Raw genomic sequence first — 12715 nt, 5'->3', positions numbered from 1 at the left:
ACTTTCTGCCACTGAACAGAAACTGTGGCTAAATGGCTATATTTAAATAGAGATTAGCTTTAGTAAAGACCAGTTAGGTTCTAGAGTCCATCAACTGGCAAAAACAGAATTATTCCTGCAGCGTATTCACCAATGCTTTGTCCAGTCCAGGTTTTAAATAATGGAAGAAATACTAGTAGGACTTAAAAAAAGCAAACACCCTTGCAATTCCATTTATTCTAAAAGTTATTTATTTCTTTGACTACCTAACGTGCGCCTTTCTGATTTCTTTTATGAATTCTTGCTGGAATTTCAGAAGCAGAAATAGGATTCAAAAAGAAGTTTTAGTGGATGTTGAGCAGTAGGGGCATGAAAGATCCCGACTAGAGCAGGTCAGGAATTTTTTTTAAGTAAAATCCTTTTTCATCTGAAAATGTCAATTCGCCAAACCAAAACTTTTTCCTGGAACATACTGGTTTAATCAAAAGTGTCATTGGGAAAAGTTTCTTGGGGCCAGGATGGGACAGAGACAGGGAGATGTACAGAAAAGTGTCCCAGAATAGCCAATATCCTGTTGGTTGGGGCACTCACCTGGGGTATGGGAGAACCAAGGTCAAGTCCCTGCTCTGAATTAGCCTTGGCTATTTTGGATGTGTTAGTCTCTTTCTTTCTGTTTTTTCATAAACTTCTTAAGGTCTTGGGTTCATCCCAGTTCAGAATGTAAAGTTTTTGAAATCTCAAAGTTTTACGTGATGAGAGCATCATTTCCCACCCAGATGTAGTCCTGACATTCAGATTAGGAGGTCTTGAAATTCTTCTTGATTGGTTTTTAAATACAGATCTACCATTTTTTAAAATAGTATGAGATCCATGAAAATAAAAAGGAAAGAGGATAGTAATACAAGGTGATGTCATCACTTAATATAGGCTAAACTCAAGATTAGACCTGGTCAGAATATTGGTTCATATTCTGTTTTGGTTTTGATTCAACCATAAAATCATAGAATTGTAGGACTGGAAGGGACCTCAAAAAGTGTTCTATGCCAGTTCCCTGCACTCAAGGCAGGACTACCATGTTGACACTCTTTTTATTTGCTACTCACAAACATTCATGTGATTACTCTTGTTCATGCATAAAATCCTAAACCTCTGAAAGGAAAATACAAATAAGGGCCAGATCCTCAGCTAGCATAAATGGTGAAATCAATTGAGCAACCCCCGCTGAAGATCTGTCCCAATAAGTTTACAAATGGAAAACCAAAAGAAAAGACTTATAAAAAGGAACATGGATTTGCGTTACCGACACTTCCAAAATTCAATAAGAATGGAACATTTGCCCAATTTTTGGTGCTTGTAATTGGAGTCCAGATTGGTAAACTGCACTATGTGATATAAAGGGTAAATTACGTTTATGATTCAATCCCCGCAAAAATTCCTAGCAGAGGTGAAGTTCCCCCTTGAAAAAGCACCAAGTGTTGTGACTGAAAAATTCTCTCTAATACAGGTGATGTACAAAGCATCTCTTTTTACACGAGAACCAATTGAGAAAGTGATTGTATTATTATCCCATATGATGCCAACTTGCACTTTCATGCAAGCTTTCTGTTTTGAATTCTGAGATAAAGATGGAAACTGTGTGATATTATCTATCATTGCAGAACAGTTCTTAGTGAGTTAGATCTTACGCTGGTCAGACTTGGACGTTGGATGAGCTGTAGAAGTGGCAGAGTCACAGGCCTTGAGCATGGAAAATGATGGACAGCTTGTGTGTATGCAAAGGGCACACCAGCCATCAGCCCCAGCAGACCAAGCCTTAAAATTTGTGATTAAAACACTTGCAAAAGATGTTGTTGGTACTAACTCTATTCAAGACAACACTTAGCTTGCCCAGCATTTGGAAAGGAATGTCATAAATATGGCAAAGTGCTTATCCCACAACAGAATTCAAATCCAAGACTGGAAAAGGAAAATCCATCCGCTGTTGACAAGAGATGTGCAGCCAAAGTTCCTGAATTCTGGGTGGGTCAAGCAATGACTATTGTAGGAGACATGCTGACACAGAGTGGAGCACATCAATGTGATTGAAGGACAATTTATGCTTTGTCAGAACTTGTGTTCTCAAAGCAGAACTGAAAGAGAAAACAAGATCTTTAGAAGTATATCTGCCCTTTGTGGCTCCCACAGGAAGGAGAGTAGTCATAATACACCTTACCCCAAGAAGCAGCAAAGTGGCAGGAAAGGAGCAGTGAAGGTGGGTCCTTCTGGCCTGCCTAGAAAGGCCTTATCGAAGCAGCCAATCAGAATCCAGCAGGATCAGCTAAAAGGAGCTTCAAGGCCTTAGCAAGTCAGTTCCTGGCTGGGACCAGAGGATCAAGTAAGGATGCTCCTCTCTGGCCAAAGGAATTTGAGGGAGAACCCGAGTTTGTTTCTGGCTGCATTTGCTTAAGCTGAGTTTGCAGGGAGAGAGATAAACGGAGAACCTTAGCCCTGAAGTAAAGGTGAAGCTACAAGGAGCCAAGTTGGAAGAGGCTCAAGGAAGAAGCAGTAATGAACTGAAATCGAGCAGTGTGTAGCTGCAGTTGATAGCATCCCTCAAATAGTGGGCTGGCCTGGGTGCCTTTACTGGCCACCATGACATAAACCCCAAGAAGGGCACAGGTGTGAGAGCCTGAACCAATGGCTGAATTTAAGGGAGCTGGGGCTGAAGACCCAAGTAAGGGCAATGGGTCTATCCATTTATTGGACTCTTCACTACCCTGGAAGGGGTTCACTTGCACTTTTGTGACTTTTGTGAATCTGCTGGAGGGCCATGCCATGGAAGACCCACATACAAAAAGTGCTGCTGAGAAAAGGAAAATTTAAGCCAGAGAGTGAAGAAGCTGGAAGACAATGGAATAAAGCAGTATCAGCACTGTGAATCATTGCAGACTCTAAAGTGCTTAAAAAGAATTAAAGAAAGTGTAGGAACATGCTGATGAATTTACAAAAGGGAAAAGTGGTGTGAAAACAAAACCTCAGCATGAAAGTGAGCTTCTGATGAAAAACGTTGACAAAGGAAAAATCTATCTGCTGTTGTAGGAACTCTGGATGTGCACTAATAGTACAATGGAGAAAAAAGCAGAAACAACCATACAGATACATCACCAGGGTCACTCAGCTATCAGAGTAGAAGGTATGCAAGTTCATTATGGCCAATGGTAAAGTGTGTCCAAATCAGAGCTGTCCATTGGAAGCTGTTCAAAAGCAGACCTCCTTAATACCATTTCAGATAATAGGGACAAACCATCTCTTAGATGTGACTATAGTAAGATGACCAGTGAAGATGGTCCATAAGACTGTAACAGTGAGAAGTAAGAGAACGAAGCTATAGAGGTTTATGATTGATTAGTCCTTGGTGGCTTTGTACAGAATCGAGGGAGAGAAGTAATATGTCCCCTTTTAAGGCTACCACCTTGTAATGGGAGAAAGACAGCACTGCTCTTAGAGTTCTTAGAATATAGAGCAGACTGCTGAAGTTCTTCTAATAAAAAAAGCATGAACTCTGTACTTGTGTGCATGCATGGATTTACTTCCACAAGACATTACAGGACCTACAGCAAACCAATTGGGAACTAAGGTACATCAAATAACATTTAACCAGTTGTATGTTCTTTTTATGACTTCTATTTGTGTGAGAGACAAATGCATGTCTAAAGCAATAGAACATTTCCCCTGATTGTGGCAAATGGTGTGTTTCTTTTCCCTCATGGGATGTAATAGGAATATCAATGTTTTACATTTCATCTAAAAACCCAAGTTTGATAAAAGATGAAATACATTTAGTATAGTTGTTATCCCAGTTATGGCAAAGCACCATTGCAGTAAAATTCATAGGCACAGAATTGTAAGTACTGAGGATTCACTTGCTCACTATGAATCCAATCAACTCTGTGCATTGTGAATCCAGATGCATTGGGAAGCAGGGAGACTGGTGGTCTGGAGTTCATAAAGCCCACTAAACCTCTAAGCAAAGCCAGGTGATGCCTCTGATCAAGGGTTACAACTCAAAAATTCAGAGGATGGAATTTTAAGTCAGGATAAAAAAGTTATATAAAAAAAAACAAAAAATTTTTTAAAAAGGAGACTGCAAAAACAGGAGGGAACCAGTTCAGGAACAATAATCCTGGAGAGTGTGTCCAATTTTTACAACTGACTTCACGGGGTTACATAGGTGTAACTGAAGGCAGAATTTGTCCCCAGTAGGCTTTGAATAGTGTTTTAGGCAGATTTTTATTTCAGGAATGTAAATATGTAAAAAAATAAATCTGATAAAACATTTATTTGATATGGGATAGGAAAATAAAAGGAATGCTTCCAGGACCTTTCCTTTCCCCTCTTTTCAATAAGCAGCAGTTCTGCTTTCCTTTGAGTTTCTGATGGTTTTTGGTCCCTGTCTCTTTACAGTGTGACGATACTCCCTGAGAGATGGCACGCAGTGAGGAATTCAGAGTTTTCTTTGAGGTATTGTGTGTTGGGTTTTTTTAAGACTGAAAAATTATCACTTTGTGATCAATTTCCACACTCTTGCCATCAATGGGAATTTCACCATGTACTTCAAGGGAAGCAGGATCAGGTCCTAAGTTTCAAAAATATTCCCGTGTCCATTAATTTATCAGTGTTTGCTACTAGACTAGGTCTTGCTATGGATTATTACTATATAATCCCTTCTGAAAGCTTCAAGAATTCCACATATTCAGAGTGCAGTTTCACATGGCTATAAATAATTATTGAATAATAAGTAATTTGAAAACAATGACTTGATACATGATATAATATTTTGAAATGTCAAAGAATTCATGGTGGTTGTTTATAGTATGAAACTGGGGCTTCAGTCTGACTACAGGCAGGAAACTCTACCTGGTAAAGTGTGGGTAAAAAAGGAAAGGATTATGTTTATTTCCAAAGTATGGTATCTGTCATAGTATCACTGTATGCGATTAGTTCTTCTAAATAGGCATCATTGTCTGGAGAGTGTTTCTTCAGATGAAGAGATTGACAACTGGCTTCCTGTTAAATATTACACCAATTAGCCTTTGTAAAGTCTGTAATGAGTGAGTCAGGGCTATGCAGAAGCCCTGGTTTCACTCAAACCCATTGAGGCTGATGGATAGACTCTCTCTGATTACAGTGGGACTGCTCACATACTTAAAGTTAAGGACATGCTTAAGTGCTTTACTTGATTAGGCCACTCTGTTCAGCTTCTTGCAGGATTGAGTCCTTTGCATGGTAAAAGCTGCTCAGGTTCACAGGAGAAGGTCTCGTGCCTGCAAACCTCATAAGTTGCATGGAGTGGGGTGGCCTGTACAGTCTCAAGTGCATAATAAAATCTTAATAAAATATATGCTATTATATTGTACTATGTGAGATAGTCGTCAATTACATCATCACATATTCCTCATAATACACACACACACACACACACACACACACACACACACACACACAGCCAGAGTTAAGATGGCATTTCATGACTTTTGTGTTCTTTGCTTTACAACCTTAGGCACCAATCCTGCATTGCTATCCCTGTGCCTGAACTGAATCCAGCAGATTCTAATACAGGATGTCACCCTTAATGTAGTTTAACATAGGTTTTAAAATTGAATATATATTATGATGGCTTTTTAATGGAATATGTATTTTATAGCAGATGCATAGCAGTAGAGCCAGATTCTCAAATGGTGTAAATTGACATTATCCAGTTGATTTCAATATATTATGGACACACTGAATTCAGTATATTATGATTCTATACTTTTAAGGCTAGATCTTTAGATGGTGTAAATTGGTTTATGGTATTGTGCCACTTTGCATCAGCTGAAAATCTGGCCTTAAAGTGTAATCATAATATACTGAAGCCTCTCAAGTTGAATCATTCATAAATGGGTTACTATTGAGAGTTCCATGTCCTGCAGATACTTCATTGAAAATTCTGGGTGGACTTGTGTTTATCTGGATTTTGCAAAAAGCAAAATAACTATCCTTGTTTGCTTCATATTTGTCATGTTTTCAGCTATGTCATCTGGAAGGTTTTCATTGGCAAAACCTAATTTTCTTCCTAAAAAAATTTACTTCCATTTTTGTCGAAGTCAACAGTTGTTTGTTGCTTGCTAAAGACTGATCCTGGAAATGTTTGCATTCTATAAAATAACTTTTGACCTCTGTAGTTTTGTGAGCTTTTGCCAGTGAAAACATTTTTTTGCATTTTATAACACTTGAAAATGTTTGGAAAATTAAAGAAAATTGCATAATACAAAAAAAATTAAATGTTTTTTAGAAAAATTTGAAACGATACTTAAAATTTTTAAGTTTTATTGCAAAAAGTTTAAAAGGTAAAAAACTGAAACTCTAGAAATTTGCTAAGCAACAAATGATTTTTAAAAATATTTTGGAACTTTTTTTTCATTGCAATTTTAAAAAACCTTTAGCCGGAATGCAAAAAACCCAACAAAATAAACAAAACCCCAAAACAAAAAATCAACACAGAATTTTTTTAATGCTATTTATTTAATTAGGAAGTATTAACATGTTTACAAATCCTTGTCATATAAATATCAGTAACAAAACCATAATTACAACATTGAGCTTTTGTTTATATTGACATTATGGAAGAATATATTCATCAGATCAGCCAGAGCAAAATGCTTACATTGATTCTGAAAATGACTTACAAAATTTTGTTTTGTTATGAAATTAAATTTTTCACCCCAAAATAATGCAGAGACTTCTTCTGACATCCTAGCAATGTCACAGTTATAGCAGTAAGTCACATCGAAGTCTCAGAGCTTTGCAGTACCTTTGCAGCCACATCAGAGTCACAAAAGATAATAGTCAATTCGTAGTCACAGCACATCATAGACATTTCACATTCATAATGCACTCCAATCACTTCTCAGGGAGATCATAGACATACTAGAGTATCATTACTACTTCATAGTAAAACTGTACTTGCATCATATAGTGTTCACACAAATCCATATGGGTTTGTGGATTTTCTCTTGATTTCAGATTTCCTTTTGTGTGTTCTTCTCTAACTAGTCAGAAGGTCAGGTGGTTAATATATTTATCTATATCTATATCTTTTACCTCCTGATCCTCTGACTCTTTATTTATAGAAGAAATATATCTATATAAGATATAGATTATATGTGTGTATATAGCTTTACATATATATCAGGCAAAATACAAGATACCATGGTGATTTTTGTCCATTTAGCTATTAGATGGTCTCTTCTATGCTTCTGGCGCATTGATAGAAAACATTGCAAAATATGTTTTTTGAAAATTATATCTTTTATATGATAGTCATCTGTGTTTGAGTAGAGCTGGGAGAATAACTGAAAAATTGGGAGGAAAATCATATTGGGTCAAAAGGACATTTTATTCAACCAGAAATAAAATGTTTCATTATGTATGTGAGTTTTTAAACCTTTTTAAAAATAAAATTGAAGTTGTTTCAAATAAACTAAATGTTTCAATTTTTAAAAAAAAGGTGAAAACAAAATGTTTCAATCTTTTTTGGATTTTTTTTTACTATAACAATTCAGAAATTCAACAAGAATTCACAAAGTATTTCAGTCTAACTGAATCTGCATTTTTGATGCAAAAAAAAAAAAAAAAAAAAAAAGCAGCAGCATTGTTCAAAATGTTTTGCCTGTCTCTAATGTTGTGTATATTTTAGTACCTTTACACCTACATTTCACTGGCTAAAAGTTCCTGGAAGACCAATTTAAACCACACTTCTGAAATAAAATGTTAGAATTGTGTCATCCATTTCTTTTTCTTAAGTCTACACTCGGAAGAAATACCTTCAGTGAATTGCTCACCATATGCAAAGGGTCTGACATTTTAAAGTCTGACCCTCAGTGTAGAATACATACTATATGTGCTACATAGTTTGAGAGACAGGGTCAGACAGACATGGTTTTCCTTCTTTCAGTGTGGAGTTTTTACCTCTTTGTTGAAAGTTTCAGAAAATCAAACACTTAATTTTCTAAATATGTCTCCAAATAGTGAATGTTCATATTTCTAAGTCAGTTTAAATACCTGAGGCCTTGGCTACACTTACCCGGTAGTTCGACGGCTGGAAATCGAACTTCTGGGTTCGACTTATCGCGTCTAGTCTGGACGTGATAAGTCGAACCCGGAAGTGCTCGCCGTCGACTGCGGTACTCCAGCTCGCCGAGAGGAGTACCGCGGAGTCGACGGGGGAGCCTGCCTGCCGAGTGTGGACCAAGGTAAGTTCGAACTAATTCGAACTAAGGTACTTCGAACTTCAGCTACGTTATTCACGTAGCTGAAGTTGCGTACCTTAGTTCGAATTAGGGGGGTAGTGTAGACCAAGCCTAAGCCAAACATCGTTGTAAGGATTTTTATGGAAGGCTAAATAGCTACTGAAATATAAATACCTTGAAATCAGAATATAGCAACATGTGAAAGAGTAACAACAGATTAAGGATACAATCTTGCAAGCTTCTCATATACAGTGGAAATTGAACACCTCACAAGATGAGGCCTTAAGTGTGCAATATCAGGATTTCTTAGAGTCACAGAGGGTATCGCACTGAAACTTTGGATTTGTCTATAATTTAGGTAAATGCAAATTTTCCCCTTTCTTGGGGTTCAAAAGTTTCTTTTAGGTCAGCTTGGAAGGATTAGATTTTTATTAGTAAATGTTGTAAATGTCAATTTCACTATACACACCCTAACCAATGAAAAAATATTTCCATGGTTGATGATAGAAATGTACAGATAGGCAAAGTAAGAAAAATGCTGCTTGAGAACTTAGAGTTTGATTTAAGGATATCTGCATTGTATATTTGGACATTTGATGTTGACAATTTGTGGTTTAATGGTTATAAAGGTAACTTTTTGTGTCTGTGTCTACTGTCATTAAATAATTATGGTCTGACCCCCTGTTTTCTGACTACCCACCATAATTTCCCACAACTGTGAAAATGGAAATAGATAAAAATAAAAAAAGATTAAAAATAACCATCAATAGTATCTGTCAAAATTATTAATTTTTTTTTCATTCTGCCAAGCCTACATTTAGGGTTTCTTTTTTTCAGCCTAATAATAATTTTTTCTTATGAATTTGAGACTCAGTTTTTCCCGACCCTTAGATCGGAATTTCCTTATGGACCAGGCATATAGAGTTTAATAGAAAGTGATAATCTTTCCTATAGGTTTTCTAAACCATCCTAGAGAATTTAATAGAGATTTGTTTCCCTTTTATAGAATGATTGGTTACAGGGTGGTGTTAAAACAGGTTTATCATCCCTGTTACAGGATGATTTTGTTAAAAATAAAATCCCATAGAAAGGCTATTCTTCTTTGACACCTATAGAATTTAATAGTGTGATTTCCACAGAACCCTATTAAATTTCTATAGAACTCTATTGGTTTCATCCCTATTAAATCCTATAGGACTTTTCCACGAGGATGGTTGTTTATGAAGAAGAGAGTCTAGTTCTTAGTTCTTAGTTACACTATTCCACAGTTGTTTTTCCACAGTATTCTATTCACCTTTTAATGACTGGTTTTCATTTGTTGAGATTCACATGTTTCTTGCATCTGTCCCAAGGGAGGAGCTCGTGGGAACTGAGGGGCAGGTCATTCTCAGCGACAAGTTCCTGCCTCTGGAACTCACTCCTGCCAGAAATCTGTCTGAGCCTGAATCTCGCTAGGTTTATGAAGCACTGTAAAATGCCCTTCTTTGTTCAAGCCTTCCACTAATGGCAGGCATTGGAATTTTGCTTGGCAATTAGTATCCTGGCTGGTATTCCCCTCTTTCAGGGCAGTTCTATAGCTAGTTTCAATAGCTAGGAGGGACTTGAAGCATATTTTTGTGGCAACATAGCACTAGTCTAAATCATGTAAAGTGCACCCAGGTACCGTGGTGATGAGGACTTTATAAGTTCATATGATGAACATGGATTATTCTTTAGAGACCTTTTTGGGGTTCAAAGCCTGAAAAATGCCAATAAATAAGTCATGTTGTTGGGTGAGTTGTTTAAAACCTGCATCTGACTTTTTATAATGATCTACCTTTCTTTATGTCTTCCAAAAAGTGCTACAATGCCAGAGTAAAAGGGAGAGTCGATTTAAAACAAAACAAAACAAAACAAAAAAAACACAAACAAACAAACAAACAAAAAAACTAGTCTGTTTGCCTGGGAACAAATTTAATAATTAAGAATGTGAGATCTGTTTTTCTTTATTTTTCTGTTTACAATAGAATAGAACTTGGTTGTAGAGATTGACTTTCAAGATATTTAAAAGTTCTTGGCAAGGTAATGAGTCAAATATGAGTGGAAGTACAGAGGCCACTATATTCATTGAACAACAGCTTTAACATTGGACAAGCTGCCTTGGGCATTAGCTTGTTTTGCTGAGAAAAGGTACTGTTGGCCAGGACACCGGGCTTTATCCCCTTATTGTTTTTGAAAAGGATTATCCACCTCGATAGCCAGAAGAAAACTAGTTTTATTGTCTCGTAGGAAGGATGGAACCCAGTAGTACAGAACCTCCAATTAACTGCACTTCCTACAGGGTGTTGGTGCCAAGGTCCTGATGAGGGATTCAAGTAGCCTTGGCTCTGGCCTATCTAACAAGGGCCATTTTTCATCACCCATTGAAGTCAATGGGGACCTTGCTTCTGATTTCAATTTACATAGGATTAGGCCCTAATGGACTACCACTGGCACCTAAACAAAGCTTATCACAGCAAAGGGAAAGGTAATTATGTAGTCTGGGTTTAGCTTGTCTTAGTGCTGGCTGACAGAAGAATGGAGGTGCCATGAGTATGATTTTTAATTATTTACTTGTGTTGAACAAGTGCTAGGCACTATCCATACACACACTGGAAGATGATGTCTTTGGCTTTAAAAGCTGACAATCTTTCCTGCAAGATTAATGCAGGGATTTCCCATATCTTGCAGTCATGTATGTGAGTAACTTTATGCACATGAGCACTGCTCATTAGGAGAGCTCTACATGTGTGTTGGCAGGATTGGGGCCTAAGACAAGAAGCAACACATGAAAATAGGGGGAGAGAAAGAAAACATACAAACAAAATAAATAGCACTAAACTATATGTACATCATAAAGTATCAGCTGTGTCCCTCTACCTGATCATGATTAGTTGGTAATTTCTTAGTTTTGTCATGGCATAAGTCGGTCTGGAGGAGAGGGGGGTAGTAGCCTTTTGGACTACTTTAGGAAGGGCATTGTTGAAGAAGTGACAAATGCAAGGGTGTGTGTGGATTAAAGCTGTTATTGTTGGCAGAAATGGAGGTGCAGATGGCAAGACAATGAGGCACTAGGGGCAGACAAGCAGGGAGGGGCAGATTGTGGAAGATTCTTGCAGTGAGCACAAGAAGCTTGACTCTGCTGTGGTGGGAAAGAGGGAGTTAGTGGCGGGCTCTGAATTGTGGGGGGTTGACATTGCTAGATTGATGGGCAAGCAAGACAATGTTAGTAGCTGCATTAATACTTTCGTATTTAATTGGTAGATGTATTGGTTTAATTGGTGGCTTAGTGATTTAATAATTAAGGATGGGGGAACCAATTAAAATAAAATGAGGCAATATAAACTGTGGCCCAAAACTCATATTGAACCAATTTGGAAGGTGACACAAATATGAGTAACTTTTCGTGTTCATGTGCCTCTGGAGCCCTTGTGTGTAGCTTGGACCAGCAGAGGAAATGCTTCCAGAGAAGCAAGAAATAATATAAATTTCACGAGAACCTCTTCCCATGAGATTTCCAGCCCAATTTCACAGAAATAAGCACCTCAAATAAGGTTAAAATAAGTGTCCAAACTTTGGCATGCTTATCCAAACTTAGCTCTCAAACTCTGTAAGGTTCACCTATTGTAACTAGTAGTGTCAAGCAGAAAGTGACTGGAATGACATTGCTCCTCCTCTGTGCTTTGTTATGCTTTAAAAGGACCTTTTTCTTTTGCATCCCATTGCATTTCTCATGGCCTTTCATATGTTGTATCCTATCCTTCATCTCAAGGAAGGTAAAATAGAAAAGTGCCTCGATGAACTCCTTTTCTCTATAACAACCCTATCCATCAACAGCATCTGGCCTTAGATTGTCAGATCAGCCCACAGCATTAACTCCATCTCTACTGTGTTTAGGCACCCTAGTAGTCACAATGGCAAAAAAGTGCTCGCATGCACTGGACAAAAGATTGTGCCCATTCCTATTACACACCTTCTGGGCCACAGTAACATCTAGGCTGGACTGTGGTAGCTCTCTACATGTAGGAAGGAAACCCCATGCCCTGAGGAATCTCCCACTTGTTCAGAACACAGCTGGTCTGTAATGCAGATGACTGAGAACACATCACTCCATTACATTACTCTCTGCACTGACTCCCTGCTGAGTCCAGTTCAAGGTGTCTCCCCTGATTTTCAAAGCCGGTCATGGACCTGGCCTTTGCTACCTGAAAGGTAGGCTGTTTCTCTGTGTCCATGCTTCCCTTGGCTTCCGCGTTACACTAGAACCAAGAAGCTGTAGACCAATGAGAGTGGCTTGTGACAGGATGCAAAAGCTTCACAAGAGCCTGGCCAAAACAATGGAACTTGCTGCCCAATGCCATAAGGATGACCACTAGCTTTGCTGCTTTCAGAGTTCAATGCAAAACCTAATACTTTAATCAAGATTTCCCATTATAGCCCCTTCATTT

General features: G+C 37.9%; 1 long non-coding RNA gene across 1 annotated transcript in view; it reads left to right on the top strand.

Moving 5' to 3' along the window:
- LOC135983012 (uncharacterized) overlaps positions 1 to 12715 on the top strand; it is a 208527-nt gene that overhangs the window by 126546 nt on the left and 69266 nt on the right. The gene's annotated exons all lie outside the window — the stretch shown is intronic.

Source organism: Chrysemys picta, chromosome 4 (assembly GCF_011386835.1).
Source record: "Chrysemys picta bellii isolate R12L10 chromosome 4, ASM1138683v2, whole genome shotgun sequence".
In the NCBI taxonomy this organism is placed as follows: domain Eukaryota; kingdom Metazoa; phylum Chordata; order Testudines; family Emydidae; genus Chrysemys; species Chrysemys picta.
Note: the sequence above shows the minus strand (reverse complement) of the source record. Positions and strands in the feature narration are given on the sequence as shown.